This window comes from Haemaphysalis longicornis, unplaced genomic scaffold (assembly GCF_048455015.1).
Source record: "Haemaphysalis longicornis isolate Haplotype H1 unplaced genomic scaffold, Haemaphysalis longicornis Haplotype H1 scaffold_109, whole genome shotgun sequence".
Lineage (NCBI taxonomy): Eukaryota > Metazoa > Arthropoda > Arachnida > Ixodida > Ixodidae > Haemaphysalis > Haemaphysalis longicornis.
Genome location: NW_027526213.1, coordinates 305,353 through 327,185, shown reverse-complemented (window position 1 = coordinate 327,185; position 21,833 = coordinate 305,353).

Here is a 21,833-nt window from a genome sequence, read left to right as displayed (position 1 = left end):
GCAGTGTCATGGTTCCTCGACCAGCTACAAAACCAAACTGCCTAGGTGAAATGACCGAAAATTTTTCAAGAAAGAAAGACATCGTCATCAATAAGAATTTTTCTAATATTTGGGAAAGGATTGGCAGTATGGATATGGGCCTATATGAATTAACATTGTTTTTGGGCCCGGCTTTGTAAAGAGGCCAGACAATGGCGGTTTTTAAAGGTGAAGGAATATCTGAACCATCGATAAAACCGTTTAGTATGAAAAGGACAACCCCCGATAGAGCCTCAAAATTCCTACGAAGCGTATCAATCGACATTCCGTCGCAACCGGCAGGTTTATTCGAACGAAAGCTGAAGACGATAGATTTCAGGTCAGAATTTGATAACCGCGGCAAAAATGCTGACGAAGGCAAAGATTCCTTAAAGGGGCCCTGAAAGGCGTTTTGAGCACACTAAATTGACTAGCGCAATCGTTAGATTGGGTCGTCAACATCATCTGTGCCAAGTATTACTCTTTTACGCGCAGCGGAAAGCTCACACTTTTGTTGCAAAGTTGGTCGCTTTTTTCTCACCCTTTCCTTCGTGTTTTTGGACGCCGCCATCTTCATATGTCTACATCATCGATTCCCAGATGTTCGTCATGAGCTAGACATCCTGCTATTTGGCGGGTTTTTCACGCCCTTCCGGCAAAGAGATGAGTCGTCTGTTCAGCGTCGGCTCGCCGGCTGATCTGCCAGCGGAGTGCCGGAGTGCTTGGACATTTTACGACAAACGAAACAAGTGTAAACAAACGCTTAACCGTTTGTATTAAATGCAACAGGGCCATAACACGACATGAATATTCTCTTACTTGAGTACGTTCCATAAAGAAAGCGTTGAAGCCCCGTGGCACTTCTTTCTTGCAATCGCAGAGAACGCCCTGAGCCGAATGCCCGGGTTTGACGCATACATTTTATTCAACTTCCAAACAATCCAGAGATGCGTTTCGAACGAACACAACGTCACAACATGCGTTGCAAGTCCGAACCGCGATTGACAGACGATGGGTTGCCTCCTCCTGCCCCTCGTAAATTCGGCACTCACCTCGCGCGCGGTTTGCGGGGACGAACAGCAAGTCACTTAACTTCGGCGCACAAGCCGAGATGGCTTTTAGCCACGCACACTGCACATACCCCATGCGAGGTTGAGTCGTACGCCGCTTGAGAAAGATAATCCAGACCATGGGAAGCACTATCCACCCGCAGAAGCACAACGCATTTCATCGCGAAACAAAGGCGTCCAGAACACACAAACCATCGCCTCCTGTAATGCCAAACGCATCTCGCACTTCCAAATGGGAGTGAGTAGTATGCCTGCAGTGCCCATATGCCGCGAGGTGGGGCCCCAAGCTGGACCGGGATCACGCAACCGTAACTGACTTCTAGAGCGGTTTGTGCCTTGTTGCCAGGGCAACCGATGTTTGATATTGTCAAAGAAATGGTGCTCGCTCCAGCGCGAGGAAGCTCAGAGCCGTGGCGGAGCTTGTTTTGCCAACGTTGCCGCTCTCCACCACGCGTCGCCCCAAGCTGAACTGGCGTTTTGTGCACGGGTTCTGTATCGGTTCAAAATGTCTTTTTCACATGCCGCCGGCAGGAATTACCACCGCCACAAAATAAGACCCGGCACCAGCGGGGACACATCTAATACGGCGCTTTTTGGATAAACAGTGCGCTGTGCATCCAAGGGAGCGAGCGCAGGATCCTCCCCGTGCGGCTGCGAGTTCGCCGCCGATAAAAAGTCGCGTGCCGCCGATAGCAAAGTTCTGCAGCAACGTACACCGCGAAAGGGCGAGGCCAGGCCGCCGCACACATGGGGCCAGATTTTTCGTTCGCTTTTCCAGCCTTGAGCGGAGTGCGGAATTCATGGTGTCAACAAAGCTTGCCCGTAGCAGACGGCTGTGTGAGCAGCGCAATAGCGGAAGTACGTCACCGCCGAGGAGCGCAGCATCATGGGAGGGAAGGCTCGCTCGCCGTCAACAGCGGAGTGTAAGTTGAAAGGAGGAGGAAACGCGGCGCGACGATAATGCGCGGTTTTTGATTTACGATTTCTCAGCTAATACTCATCGCTTCAACAAAATTCTTGCGGGAGGAGATTGCTAATACATTGCTTTATTTGGTTACATGTACATCCACGCATCGGCGGAAGGTATTTCAGGACCCCTTTAAGCGTGCAAGGCCCGTCAACAAGATCGGAACACTGAGGAACGTTTGTAAAAGCACGATTGAACGCATCTGCGACCTCTATCGGATCTTCATGGAAGGATTGAAAAACTGAACAGTTACTACGTTCCTTGCCGCGTAAACTGTTCACAAGACACCACGTCTTTCTGGGATTCTTTGAGTGTTGATTGAATTGATTGAAAAAATATCGGCGCTTGGCTGCCCGTAAAATGGCGACGACTTTGTTTCGCGCAGTTTTATGGTGTAAACGTAAGGCATGGTCTTCAGGTGAACGTTTCACACGCTTCCACAACCAATCTCTGTACGAGATAGCCTGGATTATCTCGGAATCTATCCAACAGCAATCCTTCCGGCGTTTTTTGGACACGAAAACCTTGCTGGAGTGCTCAAATTCCTTCAACTTTTGACATAAATGTTCGTATGCGGTACCTGGGGAGCCATTCAACATTAAGGTTGACCAATCGAAACCAGACACCAGACCATCAAACTGGTTTTTGTTGACAAAAGAAAAACGAATGTTAGAATCGTCAATACCTTCCTGTTTATGCCCCATAGTTAAACTCTGGTTCGCTGAAATGCGGTATGCCACAAAATAATGGTCAGCCAACTTCTTAGTGATGACGTAGGAGGCCAGAGAAAAACTTTCGGCCCTGATAAAGATATGGTCCAAGCACGATGTTACTAGCTTATTGCAAACCACTTCTTCACGTGTGGGAACATTAATAGGGCTCTCAAGACCGTGGGCAGACAGCAACAATAGATAATCAGCAACAATATGCTGGTCAGGACGCAGTATATTTATGTTTAGGTCACCGACCAAACATAACTGATCCGCTGTGCCGAAACTCAAACTTTTCTTCTAATTCAAGCAAAAACCTTGCGACGCTGTTTGAAGGAGGACGGTAAATTGCGAAAAGTGCCATAGAAACAACACCATAGGCCACTTTAATAGTAACGGATTCCGCGTGCGTGAAAGTAGCATCAATATACGATACCTCAAAATGGTCGCGGACAAAAATAGCAATACCCGAGCCACGGCGGTTTGGTCGTGTTACAACGTAAGATTGGTAATTCGGCAAGGTGAACAAATGAATTGAAGACTCCGGAATGTTTATTTGTGTGATAACGAACACATCGACGTATCCAGTGGCAGCTTTAGCGATACATTTGAATTCATCCCAATATTTGCGCAGACTACGAATATTAATGTTCACGATGGTAAGATCCCGTCCGAAATTGCTGTTACCCAAGTCATCTCTAAAAGAGCTGAAATTCACAAACTCTTGCGAAACAGGAGCCATGCAATTTATTGTATCTTAGTAATGTCGGACAGTTTGCTTACTCGGATGAGGGGAGAGTCTTCATTTTTTTCGCGTAGATTTTGCCTGCTTTCGTCCAAGCAAAAAGATAGCCTTTGTCTTTTGCTGCCATTCTAGTGCGCCAGTAGAGATCGCGGTTGAACTTAGTCAAATTTTCGTTAAAGAACAGTTTTGGCAATGCCCCCGACTGGTGCAACGGTCGCAGTTTACCACGTGAGGCAAACCAAGTCTCCTTGATCGAAACTGACGCGAACTGCACCAGAACTACTGGAGTCATTTCACGCTTAGCAGAAAGTCTGTGAACTGTCACCACGTCAGTGGAGGAGAAGTTCTGTAGCTTTAGTGCGACTGCTAGTTCGGAAATTTTTTCTCGGAAATCTTCATCTGGTTCAAGCGGCAGTCCATGAATCTCAAGGTTTGCTCTGCGGTTATACTGTTCGCTGTCATTGACCTCTTCTTGCAGTCGCTGAATTTGAATGGCTTCCTCGAACACAGTCTTTTTCAAACCATTCTGTTCTTCTTCCCCTTTCGAAATTTTCAGCTGGTTAGCTTTTGCTTGACCTAGTACATTATCATACTGCTTCGACGTGAAATCCACCGACTCCTGCAATTCCTGAACGTGCCCAGACAACCCTGCGAGTTCCGCTTTGAGAGAGAGCAGAGAATCTACTTTGTCATGCAGCGCTGGCAGGGACTGCAGACTCTTTGTAATCTCGCGAAGTTCGGTAAGCAAGTCAACCTCAGGGACAGGCCACTCGTCAACCTGAGAATTGTCAGACTGACAGGCCGCCCCCTGACGCTTCTTACTCGTGCGGCAAGTCTTGCACACCCACACATCCCTTTTTGCTTGTCCCATGGTTGTAAAAGTGTTAGCAGCAATGCCGGAGCAGGTTTGACCGTTATGATAACAGTGGCCACATTCGGAACACTTCATAAATCTGCCATCAATAATAATAATAATAATAATCAATCAATCAATCAATCAATCAATCAATCAATCAATCAATGTTTATTATAGTGCCCAGGAACAGCGGAGGCCTTCGTGCTGGAGCACTCAGAGGGGAAAATGCAGCACTGTAGTACATCAACAATTTGCTAATAAACACTCAGTGAGCAAAAAAAAAAAGAAAGAAAGACCTACGAAAACGGCAAAGAAGATTATAACTAAAATAGTGCAATCCAACCGACTTTACACAATCAAGTCGTGCTGGCGCACAGACAAGGTATAAGACAGCAATGAAATGCATCAACAGCTGGCAAAAGAACAGTGAGTGAGCAAAAAATAAGAAGAAACTACAACTTCAAAGAAGAATAAAAATACCATAGTGTAATTTTAGGCAACATTACACAATCAATAGAAACTGTAATGTCTGGTCAGTTGCAAGAAGACATCTTACAAAGCGTAACTATACGGAAGGGTGAGTGAAAAGAAGAAAGTGTTTACAAGATTCGGGAAGCGTACATTTTCAGTTTCAAATGGACGCATGAAGTGAATATGGCAACTTTTAATGATAAAAACGGCAGAAAAAGAAAAATTCTACGATAATTACAGTCGCAGTATCAGCACAATACACGAAAAACCAGGAACAAGAACAAGCTCGGTGAAGTCAATGCACACGTCAGGACGATAAGTGAAGAAAAATAGCACTGCCAAGATGAACCTAGTGTGTCAGAGCTGACAACCCGGCCAAAAACTCCCGAAGAGGACGCTGAAAGATATCGAGTTTCTCGGAGTGAACATTATGCAGATGCTGCATCCTTTGAAGAGGAGAACGTGTGCTGAGAGCTCCAGCTGCTTTAAAAGGGTGGGCGAGCCTTGTAGCTTTTTGTGGAACGCGAAAACTGATTGATTCAAGTAGTTCCGGGCATAAAATAATACCATGAAGCAATTTGTACATAAAAAGAAGGTCTGAGTGGGTCCGCCGGGAACTTAGAGAAACAGTTATAGGGATAGGCTCCGAAGGAAAACGATGCCTAAATATTGATAAAAATTTGGTTCGTACACGCTCTATACGTTGACAGTTGGAACTACAGGTTCCATTCCAAACGACAGAAGCATATTCTAGTTGCGGAATACAAAGCGTTCTGAATAGTTTTAGGAATGAAGAAGAAAACCGGAATTCTCGAGAAAACCTGCATACAGCCCCAAGAGAGCGTAGCGCCCGCCTTGTTAGTTGAGTGACATCAGGTGAGAAAGTTAAGAATAATAATAATAATAATAATAATATTCAATCAATCAATCAATCAACCTTTATTTTCGGTGCCCAGGAACAACCCTAGGGTCTTGGCACTGGTACACCATACAAAAAAAAAACACTACAATTAAGACAAGACAACACACAAAAACTATATGTATGACATAAACAATAAAGTAAAAATAGTTACAGAAATCTTAGAAAGCAAAAAGGAAAAAAAAAGAACAGAAAGTCAAAAAAGAAAAGGCAGGCTTAGTGTTGCAAGCCATGCCACTCGGCCAGCGAAACGTTCAGTAGATGTGAAAAATAGGAACTATACAAGCAAATATTGAATCAACATGACATAGAGTATACGTATGTAACCAAGGTTATCTAACAACATATTAGGAAGTTCCAAAAAAAAGGGGGGGAAAAGCTTCAGCATTACCAACACTGACACTAAAACGTACAAATATTCAAGCAACACAAAACAAGAAAAAGTGAAAAGCAAGCAAGAACAGTTTGCACATAATACATAGGGTATATAAATTTGGAATGACATAAAGGACTTAAGCTACAACAGTTTTCAACTCATTAGAGAACAAAGTAAAGGAGCTCTGGAATATATCAAGCCGAACGGAATATTCATTATATGCACATTGTATTCGGCAGATGGACGAGCGTCGGCTATTTAAAGCAACTGGTCTGAAAGCTGGAAATTTTCTGAAAAGTTTATTTGGCAAATTGACATTGATAAGTGTAACCAACTCGTCACACAAAATATTACCATGAAGAAGTTTATAGAGAAAGATAATATCAGCTCGCATTCGTCGACACCGAAGGGAAGGAATGCTTTTCAGAAGAGACATGATGCCGTTTGCGTCGTCTTGCACATGACGGAAGCGGTGCTTAAAGATAGAAAGGAACTTATTTTGAACCCTTTCGATACGGTCACTATTGGACTTGCAAGTTCCATTCCAGACAACAGACCCGTATTCAAGAAGAGGTAAGCAGAGAGCCGAATACAACTTTAAGAAAGGAAGCGGACCTTTAAACTCTCTAGAATACCTGCAAACAGCAACCAGACAACGAAGAGACCGACGGGTAATTTGTGCAATGTGGGAAGAGAAAGTCAGAGAAGTATCAAATAGTACTCCCAAGTCTCGAATTTCAGTCACCCTCGGCAATGCAGTGCTTGCAATTTTATAAGAGTATTGCAGCTGTTGAGTTTTTCTACTATAGGAGACAACTTTAGTTTTTGAAGGGTTCAAGATAAGGTCGTTTTTGGTGCACCAACGATGGAATGACGCTATATCAACCTGAAGAGAATTACAGTCCTGAACACTACGCACTTCTCTAAAGATTTTTATATCATCAGCGTACAACAAAAAAGAAGAATTTTGAATGGCAGAAGCAACATCGTTAATGAAAATGGAAAAAAGAAGGGGACCCAGAACGGAGCCTTGGGGTACACCACTGGTTGCTTTGTACCTAAATGATGTTTGACCGTTAACACTTACATAGCAATATCGCTCCTTGAGATAACAACGTATAAGACCCACCAACGAAGCGTGTACATCTAACAGAGTGAGCTTTGCAAGCAATAACGAGTGGTTGACAACATCAAAGGCTTTGCTCATGTCACAGTAGACCACATCCAGTTGGCTTCTACCAACGATTGCTGGGACAGCCTGCTCCATGAAGCATACAAGGTTCGTGGAAGTTGAACGACCACGCATAAATCCATGTTGATTAGGAATGAGGACATGTTTAAATAAGAAAGACAAGACCGTATGAAGAGATAACTCGAAAATTTTAGAGGCAGAACAAAGCAGCGAGACAGGCCTATAGTTTATAGCATCAGTTTTTAGGCCTGACTTGAAAACAGGGAATACGCGAGAGATTTTCCATGAGCGAGGAAACGTTCCCGACCGGAGACAGTTATTAAATATTGAAGTGAACACAGGAACGAATATATTTGCATATGTTTTTAGGATTGCAGCAGGAATACCATCTGGCCCACAAGAAAGCGAGGGCTTGAGCCGCTTGATGCTGGTCCGAATGATGTTCTCGTCCAGTTGTAAACAACCGGAGTTCTCGCCCTGGTGACAAGGGGCGCTGCTGTTGTCACTACCACCGCTAATCCCAAAAAAAGAAGAAAATTGACGAGCAAAGCAGTCGGCCACCTTGACAACCTCATCTCCGTTGGAGTCTAGAAGACGAATAGAATCTTACGTTGTACTAGATCTAGAATTAATGTATTTCCAGAAGGCTCCAGGTTGGTGAGTTGCTTGAGTTTCTACCGACGCCAGGTACGAAGTATGATCACGTTTGTGCAATATTTTACATAGGGCACGTAGGCGCCGGAATTCCTGAGCAAACTGGTTGGCACCAGAGCGCTTCATCTTTCTGTGCGCACGTTCCTTGAGTTTCAGGGCATCCCGCAATTCAGAAGAAAACCAGTGTGGAAACCTGAACCTCCTCGGTAAATATTGCGGGATGTATTCCTTCATACCCGAAAGCACAATCTCTGTGAAACGGTTGACTTGTTCATTGACATCAGTGTGGTCAATGACGGTCGACCAAGGGGCAGCGGAAAAGTAGCCATACAGCCCAGCATAATCTCCCCTGGCGAAAGCGTAATGAGGTTGCGTGTTGTTGGAATTTACGGAACGGTGGAGCAATGAAGGGAGGCAACAGGAAATAGAAAGAGGAGGATGAAATCTGTCCGGTATTACTAAAGAACAATAAGAGTGCAACACACTAACGCCATCAAAGTTCGAAAAGCACAGGTCCAGAATATTTCCACTGCAATTTTTTATGCGATTACACTGTGCCATAGAAGTGAAAGCCAAAAAATCTAGCAGCCTATTACCCTTCTGTTCAATGTGGTGGTTGTAGTGGGAACAAGTTAGCTGGCTCCACTCCACGCCAGGAGCATTAAAATCTCCAAGCAGGAGGACTTTGCGGTTGCCATGAGTGATAAGCACCTGTTCAATGGAGGAGATTAACTTATTGAACGCCTCAGGAGCTACATCAGGAGGAATGTAAAAAACACCAACTAGAAGTTTTTCAGTTTTAGAGAAATGAATTTCGACCCATAAAGACTCATCGGCGTTATCAATATCGCTACGTAGCACACACGGGAGAGATTTGTCAACGGCGAGAAGGACCCCGCCCCCTTTTTGTTTGCATCCCGTTAAAGCACGATCATTACGATATACATGGTAATTTTGAGGAAAATAATCACTGGATAAGATATCGGGGCACAACCAAGTTTCAGATATAGCTATTAAAGGAAAGCAAGAAGCCAGAACGTTACCAAAAAATTCAGTCGCCTTAGTTCGAAGACCTCGCACATTCTGATAAAAAACATCTAAACTAGTCATGGTTGTTTTTCTTACGTGATGCGCTCAGAGCTGTGAAGCATGCCTTCGCGAAACATGCCTCGAAACTCCTTAAAGAGGCAGTCTTTCGGCCAAACAGCGGGGTCATTTAGGCGCTCGAAACACTCTTCATTCAAGGAAATATAAAAGGATGCATAGGTGTCGAATTTAGTCTTCAGTCGTCGGCAGCTCAAGGGCGAGACACCTAAAGTGGACAGGTGAGCATTGAGACTGGCAGGGGTGGTGGTCGGAGAAAGCTTGGAAACAAACATAGCTTTGGGGCGCTTCGGCTGCGAAACGACGACCAGTCCAGATGTGTCTGACGCACCCACAGATGCCCGGCTTCGGCGCTTCTTCTCAAAACTGGGAGGGTGACAGTCAGGCACAGACACGGAAAGCACTGGGAAAGGGGTGGACGGAGTTGGGTGCAGTGTAGGAGACGCCGGAGACACCGCCTGCAGCGGAGCCGACGTAGCCGACGAGGATGGCACTTCATTGTTAACAGCTTGGATGAAAGAAGGCTTCCCCGAGCTGCCGCGCATTCCATTCTGCAAAGCAGCGGGACGGCGAAGCAATTCAGCTCGCAAGGAGCAAACCTCTGCACGCAGGGAAGTGACCAACTTCGCATAATGGGCGCGGTCTCCCTCCCTCTCCTGACGGAGGCAGGCAAAAGCTCGCGCGTTTTCCCGGCGCAGAAGGTCGTTGTCCTCGCGAAGCCCGGCCACTTTGTCGCTGAGAAAGGAAATTCCCTTCAGCGCGTCAACGAGGAGCGCGCGAAGACCGGCAGGTTCGGCACCAAGGTCACCCGGTTGGAGCGGGGGCGCCGGGGCCTTCTTGACGACTGTCGGTGAGCCTTGACGAAGGGAGCAGGGGGAAGAAGCCCTGCTTGCGGGCGCGCCGAAGTCGTCGCTGGCTCCACTAGGCCTAGCCGCCACCTCAACCGTTTGACAGATGTTGCATTTGAACGGCCGAGCGCCAGATCTCAGGAGTTGAAGCTCAGCGTCCGGCCACACAACACACTTCGCGTGCACACGTTTTTTACAGGCAATGCAGCGGAAAAACTTTTGTTTGCCATACAAAACGCAAGAGCAAAGAACACAACAATCCTTGCTAGGCGCCATCTTGAAAAAAAAAATAATAATAATATTAATCAATCAATCAATCAATCATGTTTATTTACGTGCCCAGGAACAGCCAGAGGCCTGGGTGCTGGCGCACGGATAGTTACATGAAAACAAAATACAAGAAACATATTGAAAGAAACAAACAAGCGACAACACACACACAAATTCAAGTAGCGAAAATTACAGAAATAAAGCACAGGCGGAGCCTGGGTACAGGTAAAAAAGAAAAAGAAGATGACTTTGTGGCTCAGCTTATTGTAATGAATACACAACAAGCAGAGAACAAAGTTTAACAGTAAGACGACAAGAACAATGAAAAGTATAGAGACAAATGATAAGACAACCATGATAACTAAACAGTTTCAAAAACAGGCAACTATATTGGTTAAACAGAACCACAGAGAAACCAAATTTCAGCAATAAAAAAAGAAAAACGAACGACAGAGATATCATAGATGTTTAACATACTGTGTTCAACAAAGCAGTACGGTAAATTGTAAAGGAGCTTTGAAAGATGTCAAGGCGTTCAGAGAAGCGGTTGTAGCAATTCTGTATTCTGCGCACAGGAGAATGATTGGAGTTGCGCGCAGCAGTCAAGAAAGGGCGATGCGACCTGGTGGGCCTCTGTGGAACACTAAACTCTAAACAGTTAAGCAGGTCTGCGCAAGAAAGGTCACCATGAACAATTTTGTGAAGAAATGTAAGGTCAACGAAGGAATGGAAGGAACTATGGGTAAGTCAGAATCAGGACCCGAACTGTGATTGTGATGACGGTGCTTAAATACGGATAAAAACTTCTTCTGCACACGTTCTATTAATTCACTACTAGATTTGGAGATGCCGTTCCAGGCAACAGAAGCATATTCTAACTGGGGGATACATATTGCATTGTATAGCATTAGAAATGGATCTGGAGAAGAGAATTCCTTTGTAATCCGACACACATTTCCAAGACTTCGGAGCGCTCTCCGGGTGATGAGCCTAATATGAGAAGAAAAAGAGAGGGTACTGTCGAAAAGAACCCCGAGGTCCCTAAAATAATATTAATAATAATAATAATAATAATAATAATAATAATAATAATAATCAATCAATCAATCAATCAATCAATCAATCAATGTTTATTATAGTGCCCAGGAACAGCGGAGGCCTTCGTGCTGGAGCACTCAGAGGGGAAAATGCAGCACTGTAGTACATCAACAATTTGCTAATAAACACCAGTGAGCAAAAAAAAAAGAGAGAAAGAAAGACCTACAAAAACGGCAAAGAAGATTAGAAATAAAATAGTGCAATCCAACCGACTTTACACAATCAAGTCGTGCTGGCGCACAGACAATGTATAAGACAGCAATGAAATGCATCAACAGCTGGCAAAAGAACAGTGAGTGAGCAAAAAAATAAGAAGAAACTACAACTTCAAAGAAGAATAAAAATACCATAGTGTAATTTTAGGCAACATTACACAATCAATAGAAACTGTAATGTCTGGTCAGTTGCAAGAAGACATCTTACAGTAAGCGTGAGTGAAAAGAAGAAAGTTTTTACAAGATTCGGGAAGCGTACATTTTCAGTTTCAAATGGACGCATGAAGTGAATATGGCCACTTTTAATGATAAAAACGGCAGAAAAAGAAAAATTCTACGATAATTACAGTCGCAGTATCAGCACAATACACGAAAAACCAGGAACAAGAACAAGCTCGGTGAAGTCAATGCACACGTCAGGACGATAAGTTAAGAAAAATAGCACTGCCAAGATGAACCTAGTGTGTCAGAGCTGACAACCCGGCCAAAAACTCCCGAAGAGGACGCTGAAAGATATCGAGCTTCTCGGAGTGAACATTATGCAGATGCTGCATCCTTTGAAGAGGAGAACGTGTGCTGAGAGCTCCAGCTGCTTTAAAAGGGTGGGCGAGCCTTGTAGCTTTTTGTGGAACGCGAAAACTGATTGATTCAAGTAGTTCCGGGCATAAAATAATACCATGAAGCAATTTGTACATGAAAAGAAGGTCTGAGTGGGTCCGCCGGGAACTTAGAGAAACCGTTATAGGGATAGGCTCCGAAGGAAAACGATGCCTAAATATTGATGAAAATTTGGTTTGTACACGCTCTATACGTTGACAGTTGGAACTGCAGGTTCCATTCCAAACGACAGAAGCATATTCTAGTTGCGGAATACAAAGCGTTCTGAATAGTTTTAGGAATGAAGAAGGAAACCGGAATTCTCGAGAAAACCTGCATACAGCCCCAAGAGAGCGTAGCGCCCGCCTAGTAAGTTGAGTGACATGAGGTGAGAAAGTTAAGGCACTGTCGAAAAGCACGCCGAGGTCTCTGATCTCTTCAACTCTAGACAACTAACCGCCGTTAATACTGTAGCAAAAGAAAGTGCGGTTCGTTTTCCTGCTATAAGACATGACCTTTGTTTTTATTGAGTTAAGATTTAATCTATTGTCTGAGCACCACTTGGAAAATGAGGATATATCTTGCTCCAGGGCAATGCAGTCATTAATGGACTCAATCCGTCTGAATATTTTAATGTCGTCAGCGTAAAGAAGGAAAGAAGACATCTTAATTGCGGCTGACACATCATTAACAAAAATGGAGAACAAGAGAGGCCCCAACACGGAGCCTTGAGGCACACCGCTTGTTGATCTGTACAGAGCAGACGTCTGCCCGTTAACGCTAACGAAACTGAACCTGTTATCTAGATAACTACCCAACAATGCCACGAGTGGTGTATCAATTCCTACCTGTAAAAGTTTTTTAAGTAACAGCGTGTGGGAGACAACGTCAAATGCTTTGCTCAGATCACAGTAGACAACGTCGAGCTGGCCCCTCTCAGAAATGGCTGCCGAGGCCTGCTCCATAAAGCAGGAGAGATTAGTTGTTGTCGACCTTCCTGATATAAAGCCGTGCTGTTTACTTAGAAGAAAATTCTGTACAGAACTTGACAGTAATTTGTACAGCGCTGTCTCAAACAGCTTGGAACAAGCACAAAGGAGAGAAACTGCTCTGTAGTTTGTTGCATCCGATTTGGAGCCTGACTTGAAAATAGGACGGACTCGAGAAATTTTCCACGCGAGAGGGAACACGTTTGTTTTTAGACACTGGTTAAATATCACCGTCAAAACAGGTACAAAAATGCTGCCGTATGTTTTGAGAATAGCTGGAGGTATTCCGTCAGCTCCACACGACAATGACGGTTTCATGCGCTTTAGGCTCTCCAAAACCAACTGCTCGTCCAAAAGCTCTAAGCTGGAGCCTTGTACGCGATTTAACAATATGTTCATTTCAGAGACGTCACGCTGGCCGCATGTGGCACTGAAGTGCTGAGCAAAGTGGTTGGCGACAATAATAATAATAATAATAATAATAATAATAATATAATAATAATAATAATCAATCACTCAATCAATCAATCAATCTCTTCATTATACTGCCCAGGTACAGCCGTAGCCTTTGTTCTGGCGCACTTAAGACAAAGACAGACGACAACACAAATACATCCACGCGTGAGAACAACAAAATATAAGCGAAGAAAAAAACTAGAATGAAGAATAAAGGTCATTTAACAAAATCAATTATTTCGGCACACTAAAGTTTGAACAATCACGAAAGGATAAAACACAGTGTCAAAAAAATTTGACAATACAAACGGGCAGATATAGATATATATGAGTAGGAACAGTAAAAAGGCGAGCAACACAAACGGAAATAGGGCAATGAAAATAAAATTAAAACTGGTCGGAACCAAGTCAGGGAGAGACAGAAGTCAGAAGGTCGCACATGTAAGACCGAAGGGGTGTATGAAACAGGTCAATATTATGGGAGTAGAGATTGTATGTTTCTTGAAGGCGGTACAATGTGCAGTGTCTATTGCATGTCTTACGGGTACGAAGTATAAGAGACTTACGGGTTAGTTTCGACTGTCCTCTAAGATTTACATTTGCAAGCAACTCCGAACAAGAAATAATCCCGTGTACAAGTTTAAATAAAAAAATTAGGTCAGCATTGGTTCGTCTTGACTTCAAACTTTGGAGAGGATTAGAAGTAAAAAAGTCTGAAACATTGCCACTGGGGCGGGAGAAACGATGTTTGTGGATAGATATGAACTTATTTTGCACTTTGTCAAGTATATCACTGTTCGACTGGCACGTGCCGTTCCATACAACGGAGGCATATTCTAAAATAGGGCGGACAACCGACAAATAGAGCTTCAGTAGTGAGACAGGGTTGCTGAATTCTCTTGATATTCGACAGACAAACCCCAAGCGGCGAAGGGCGCGCTTAGATATAGAATCCACATGAGCAGAAAAGTTTAGCGCACTGTCGAATACCACTCCAAGGTCAGATATTTTCAACAGACGCGGTAGTGGCACACTTTTCACAACGTACGGATAAAGTATGGGGTTTGTTTTGCGAGTGTAAGACATAACCTTCGTTTTAGTGCCACTAAGAGCAAGTTTGTTCACGGAGCACCAGTTGCTAAAAGCATCCACATCAGATTGAAGAGCTATGCAATCTTCAGCGCTAGTAACTTCTTTAAATATTTTGATGTCATCAGCATATAACAGAAAACAAGAGTGATTCATAGAGGCTGAGACGTCATTACAAACAAAGAAAACAAATGGGCCCCAGAACACATCCCTGAGGCACACCACTGGAAGCATAGTAGGCAGCAGATTCTTTATCATTAACAGAGACAAAACATGACCTATTATCACGATAGCTGCTGAGTAACTCCACGAAGCAAACGGGAATGTTATAAGTAGACATTTTATGCAGAAGTAAGGAATGGTCAACTACGTCAAACGCTTTGCTGAGGTCACAGTACACGGTATCGAGCTCACCCCTTCAATGCACAGCTTCCGAGGCAACGGACATAAAAGACACAATGTTTGTAGTAGTTGAACGGCCAGATAAAAAACCGTGTTGTTCTGGAAGAAGGATGTTTTTGACACTACTCGACAAAATTGCGTGCAAAATTGATTCGAACAGTTTGCTTGCCGAGCAGAGGATAGAAATTGGCCTGTAGTTTTCTACCTTTGTTTTCACACCAGTCTTAAACACAGGAACAATACGCGCGACTTTCCAAAGGCACGGAAAGGTAGATGATTTTATACAGTTGTTAAATATAGAAGCGAGAATCGGAGCTAGTGTGACCCCGTAAGCTTTCAGTAGTGCGGAGGGAATTCCATCCAGACCAGAGGAAAGAGATGGCTTTAGCTGTTTGAGTGCCTTGAGAACGTCTTCTTCGCATATAAGGGTGATACAGAAATTCGAAGAAGACAGTTCGCGGGCGCGGGAGAGGGTAGGGTATTGGGTCCAAATACTGAACTGAAGTGCTCAGCAAATGCATCGGCAACAGAAGCGATATCATTTCCTTTTTCATCGAGAAGGCTGATGTGTTCTCGGCTCTTCGTGCCGGAGCGAAAACGGACGTACTGCGAGAAGCATTTGGAACTCCGCGTAGCATCATTTTCAACAACAGAGATGTACAGTAACCGATCCCGCTTATAGAGCACCTTGCACAAAGACCTGTATTATACAAATTGCTGTTGCCATGACTCACTATTTGTCCGCCGTGCCTTCCGATGGGCACGCTCCTTATGTTTGAAGGCCACGCGGAGCTCACCTGAAAACCAGGCGGGGAATTTAGAGTTGCTGTGCCGCTTACGTAGGATGAATCTGCGCATACCTACTTGCATAATAGAAGAAAATTGCTCGACTTGCTCGTCAACTTTTCCAGCGTTCAAAACCTCAGACCAATCAAACTCCGACAGATAATTATAAAAAACTACGTAGTCCACAGCGGCAAAGTTAAATGCAGGACGGGCAGATGGACCGGAGCGAATAAACTGAGGGGAACACGGTAAAGAAAGATGCAAGGGGGGATGATACTTTTCAGGACACACAAGGTGAAAGTCGGACTTGGAAACACTGAGAGAATGAAGATTGGAAAAGCAAAGGTCAAGCGTGTTTCCGTTGCAGTTTTTTTACACCATTTTTTTGCTGGAGGTCAGTAAAAGAAATGAAGTCGAGAGGCAGGTGCCTTTCCGTATGGCATAGTGGTATTGATGCTGGACGGTACCATCCAACCAGTCGATACCAGGTGTGTTAAAATCGCCAGCGATACAGAAGTCATGACGGGGATTTGAGGTGACGACGTTTTAGATGGCCGAAATGCCTGACTCATACTCATGTGGATGAAGATTTGAAGAAAAGTAAAATGTAGAAAGTAATATATTCCGCTTACCTGGGCAGCATAATTGAACCCAGACAGATTGATCCATAGTTTCGATATCACTGCGCATCAAGGAAGTAACAGAACGATCCATAGCTACGAGAACACCCCCACCAAAACTTTTACCTTTTGTACAGTCCTGGTCACTGCGGTAAACATTAAAATTTTTGGTAAAATAGTCCCCTGAGGCAATATCTGGTTCAAGCCAGGTTTCCGTAAGAATAATAATATGAAAATCGGATGAAGATACAGAATAAAAAAACTCACTAGCCTTTGTCCGTAGGCCACGAACGTTTTGATAGAAAATGTTCAGGCGCATCCGGGTGGATTATTATTAGATGTTTCAGACGTGTGTAGCATGGATTCATGAAGAGGACCTAGAAACCGTTTAAAGAGGCACCCGTTCGGCCACAATGATAGGTCTTGCAAGCGTCCGAAGTACTCATCGGAGAACACGACATGATACGACGCATAGTTGGCGAACCTTGTTTTTAGTCGTTTGCAGGTTACAGGAGGGGCGTTCAAATTGGCTTCACTAGTAGTCTCCGGTGACAGCCTAGAAACGAACATAGCAGGTGGCCGCCGAGATACGTCACGTGTCGGTTGTTGGTCAGCCGAGTGTGTTAATTTCGGTGAAACCACCGTGATTGATCCCGGGTCGGAAGTGCCATACGACGGTTGAAGGCGAGCTGGGCGTCCCTTCGGCTGTACAATCCCAGTGACGGGGGAAGGGACAAATGCAACTACATTACCCTGCACACCTCCGGCAGTGGGTGATGTCGGCGAGGGGGATGCGGCAGGGGCAGGCAGCGTCGGAGCCGCCACAACCGCAGAGAATAGCGACTTCGATTCCGGGGAGCAGGGCTGGGTGCGCGGGGCAGCAGGCCGTTGAGCGAGTTCCCCACGCAGGCGGCGAATTTCCTCCCGGAGGGAGACAACAACATCGGCCTGCCGAGCAAAACCCTGCAGGCTCTCACGACGGACCTGTTCGTTTTCTTTACGAAGCCGGGCCACTTGGTCGCTCAGAAAAGAGATTCCCTCCAGCGCGTCGGTGAGGAGGGCGTGGGGAGAGGCAACTTCGGTCCGCAGGTCGACCGGTTGGAACGGCGGCGCGGGGGTCCAGGCGGCCGGCGACTGTCGGCGGGTGCAGGGTGAAGAATGCGTGCGGGACGGCGGGTCGGTGTCGTTGCTCGCCGACAAAGCTTCGGTAGGCTTAGGCGCCGCATCGGCGGTTTCGCACAAATTGCACCTAAGTCGCCGAGCACCTGACTTCAAAAGCTGCAGCTCCTCGTCCGGCCACACAACGCACTTCGCGTGCACACGTTTTTGGCACGACGCACAGCGAAAAAACTTTTGTTTCCCGAAAAAAGCACAAGAGCATAGAACACAGAAGTCCTGACTGGGCGCCATCTTGCCCGGGCCAATAATAATAATAATCAATCAATCAATCAACCTTTATTTTTGGTGCCCAGGAACAACCCTAGGGTCTTGGTACTGGTACACCATATACAAGCATTCCTAAAAACAAACTAAAATCAAGACAACACAACACAGAAAACCGTATATATGAAAGAAACAATAAGATAAAAATAGTTACAGAGATCCCAGAAAGCAGAGATCCCAGAATAATAATAATAATAATAATAATAATAATAATAATAATAATCAATCAATCAATCATGCTTATTAACGTGCCCAGGAACAGCCAGAGGCCTGAGTGCTGGCGCACGGATAGTTACATGAAAACAAAATACAAGAAACATATAGCAAGAAACCAACAAGCGACAACACACGCACTAATTGAAGTAGTGAAAATGACAGAAATAAAGCACAGGCAGAGCCTGGGTACAGGTAAAAAATAAAAAAAGAAGATGCCTATGTTGCTCTTCCTGTCGTAAAGACCACACGACAGGCAGAGTAACAATTTTTGACAGTAATACAACAAAAACAACGGCAAGAGTGTAGAGACAAATGATAAGACGAACGAATGACAGTAAACAGTTTCAAAAATAGAGAACTATGAGTTGGATAGACACAACCGCAGAGAAACCAAATTCCAGAAAAAAAAGAACGACAGACACATCATAGATGTTTAACATAGTGTATTCAACAGCGCTGTACGGTAAATTGTAAAGGATTTCTGAAAGATGTCTAGGCGTTCAATAATAATAATAATAATAATAATAATAATAATAATAATCAATCAATCAATCAATCAATCAACCTTTATTTTCAGTGCCCAGGAACAACCCTAAGGTCTTGGTGCTGGCACACCATATACAACACATTATTAAAATAAACGTAAGACAGCACGGCACAACACACAATATCCCCGATATGACAGAAAAGCAAAAAAAAAACAGCGTTGCAAGCTATGGCACTCGGCCAGCGAAACTTATAAGGCACTTGAAAAAAGGAAATATACAACAAAATACACAGTGCACAGTGCACTAATAATAACAATCAATCAATCAATCAATCAATCAATCAATCAATCAATCAATCAATCAATGTTTATTAGAGTGCCCAGGAACAGCCGAGGCCTTGGTTCTGGCGCACTGAGGAAGACAAAATGCAGCACTAATATACAGGAGCAACTCACAATATAAACAGTCAACGAGAAGAACGACCGAAAAAAGAAACAGCAGTAAAATCCTAAGGATAATAAAAAGGTATTCCAGCCACAATTAGACGATTAAGGAACAATAATGGTGGATCAATGGCAAAAGTATATGGAACAATGGTCACAGCAGTTGGGTGAACCAAGCAGACATAAAAACATTCGCAGATATAGGCGAAAACACAAAGCTTCAATTAAACATGAATGTATGAAACAAAATATAGGAACTGATTTATGAAATTACAGCAACAGAAGATGGAAAGTACCAGACACATCACAATAAATCGGGTGCGATGGAAGGCAAGTAGCATACCGTAATATATGACAAGTCGATGAAGCAGTTACAGTCACAAAGTCACGAATATATTGGACTTACAAACCAGAAACAAGAACTATGAAGACATTGCAGACATAAAAACCACATAATAAACTAAGAAAAAGTGCCGAAAAGAAGAGTAATTATTGTATCACAGCTAACAACCCAGTCAAAAACTCCAGAAGAGGACGTTGAAATATATCAAGTTTCCCAGAGTGACAGTTATAGAGACGCTGCACTCTTTGGAGGGGGGAATGGGTGTTGAGTGCTGTAGCATTATGGAAAGGGGAGGTAAACCTTGTTGTTTTTTTGCGAAACACGAAGGCTGACTTGAGCAAGTAGTTCCTGGCATGTGATAACACCATGAAGCAGTTTATATAGAAAAAGAAGATCTAGGCAGGTTCGTCGACAACTCAGAGAAACAGGCAATGGGAATCTGGATACTGCTAAGGCAGTCTCGGGAGGCCCAGAGGAAAAACGATGCCTGTATATTGATAGAAATTTGGTCTGAACACGCTCTATACGTTTGCTGTTAGAATGACAGCTTCCATTCCACACGACAGAGGCATATTCTAGTTGAGGAATACAAAGTGTTTTGAATAGTTTCAGGAATGAATTAGGAGACCGAAAGTCCCGTGAAAATCTGCATACAGCACCAAGAGAGCGAAGAGCCCGCCGAGTAAGTTGGTCGACATGGGGCGAGAAAGTTAAGGCGCTGTCAAAGAGCAGTCCAAGGTCTCTGATACCATCAACTCTAGACAGGGGGCCGCCGCCAATGGTGTGAGAAAAGTAAAGGATGTTTGTCTTTCGGCTATAAGAGATGACCTTTGTTTTCTTTGGATTAAGAGTTAATCTATTCTCTGAACACCATTTAGAGAACAAGGACACATCTTTGTTTAGGGAAACACAGTCCTCGGCAGACTTAATACGTTTGAATATTTTGATATCGTCAGCATAGATTATGAACGAAGACTTCTTGATTGCAGCTGACACATCGTTTATAAAAATAGAAAACAACAGAGGGCCCAACACAGAGCCTTGGGGTACACCACTTGTTGTCCTGTACATAGCGGACTTCTTGCCGTTAACACTCACATAACAAAACCGATTGTGTAAATAACCCCACAACAATGCCACGAGTGGTGCATCAACGCCAGACGGTAAAAGCTTATTAAGAAACAACGAGTGGCAGACAACATCGAATGCCTTGCTCAGGTCACAGTATACAACGTCCAACTGGCCCCTCTCTGAAACTGCTGCGGAGGCCTGCTCCATGAAGCAGGTGAGATTTTTTGTTGTCGATTTTCCCGATATAAAACCATGCTGGTTAGGTATATGGACGTTTTGTACAGAACTTGATAAGACTTTGTGAAGCGCTGTCTCAAACAGCTTGGAGCAGGCACAAAGGAGAGAAACAGCCCTATAATTTGTTGCGTCAGATGTCGGGCCTGTCTTTAAAATTGGACGCACTCGAGAGATTTTCCACGTGCGGGGGAAGACGTTTGTTTTTAGACAATTATTGAATATAGAAGTTAGAACAGGTACAAAAATACTGCCATAGGTTTTAACAATGGCTGGAGGGATTCAATAATCAATCAATCAATCATGTTTATCAATCAATCATGTTTATTTACGTGCCCAGGAACAGCCAGAGGCCTGAGTGCTGGCGCACGGGTAGTTACATGAAAACAAAATACAAGAAACATATAGCAAGAAACAAACAAGCGACAAGACACACACAAATTGAAGTAGTGAAAATGACAGAAATAAAGCACAGGCGGAGCCTGGGTACAGGTAAAAAATAAAAAATGAAGATGCCTATGTTGCTCTGCCCGTCGTAAAGGCCACACGACAGGCAGAGCAACAAAGTTTGACAGTAATACAATAAAAACAACGGCAAGAGTGTAGAGACAAATGAAAAAACGAACAAATGACAGTAAACAGTTTCAAAAATAGGCAACTATCAGTTGGATAGACACAACCGCAGAGAAATCAAATTCCAGAAAAAAAAAAGAACGACAGACATATCATAGGAGTTTAACATACTGTATTCAACAGCGTTGTACGGTAAACTGTAAAGGATATCTGAAAGATGTCAAGGCGTTCAAAGAAGCGGTTGTAACAATTCTGTATTCTGCGCACAGGAGAATGATTGGAGTTGCGCGCAGCGGTCAAGAACGGGCGATGCGACCTGGTGGGCCTTTGTGGTACACTAAACTCTAAACAGTTAAGCAGGTCTGCGCAAGAAAGGTCACCATGAACAATTTTGTGAAGAAATGTAAGGTCTGCACGCATACGTCTGCAGTTCAAGGAAGGGATGGAAGTTACTATGGATAAGTCAGAATCAGAATGAAAACTGTGATTGTGATGACGGTGCTTAAATATGGATAAAAACTTCTTCTGCACACGTTCTATTAATTCACTACTAGATTTGGAGATGCCGTT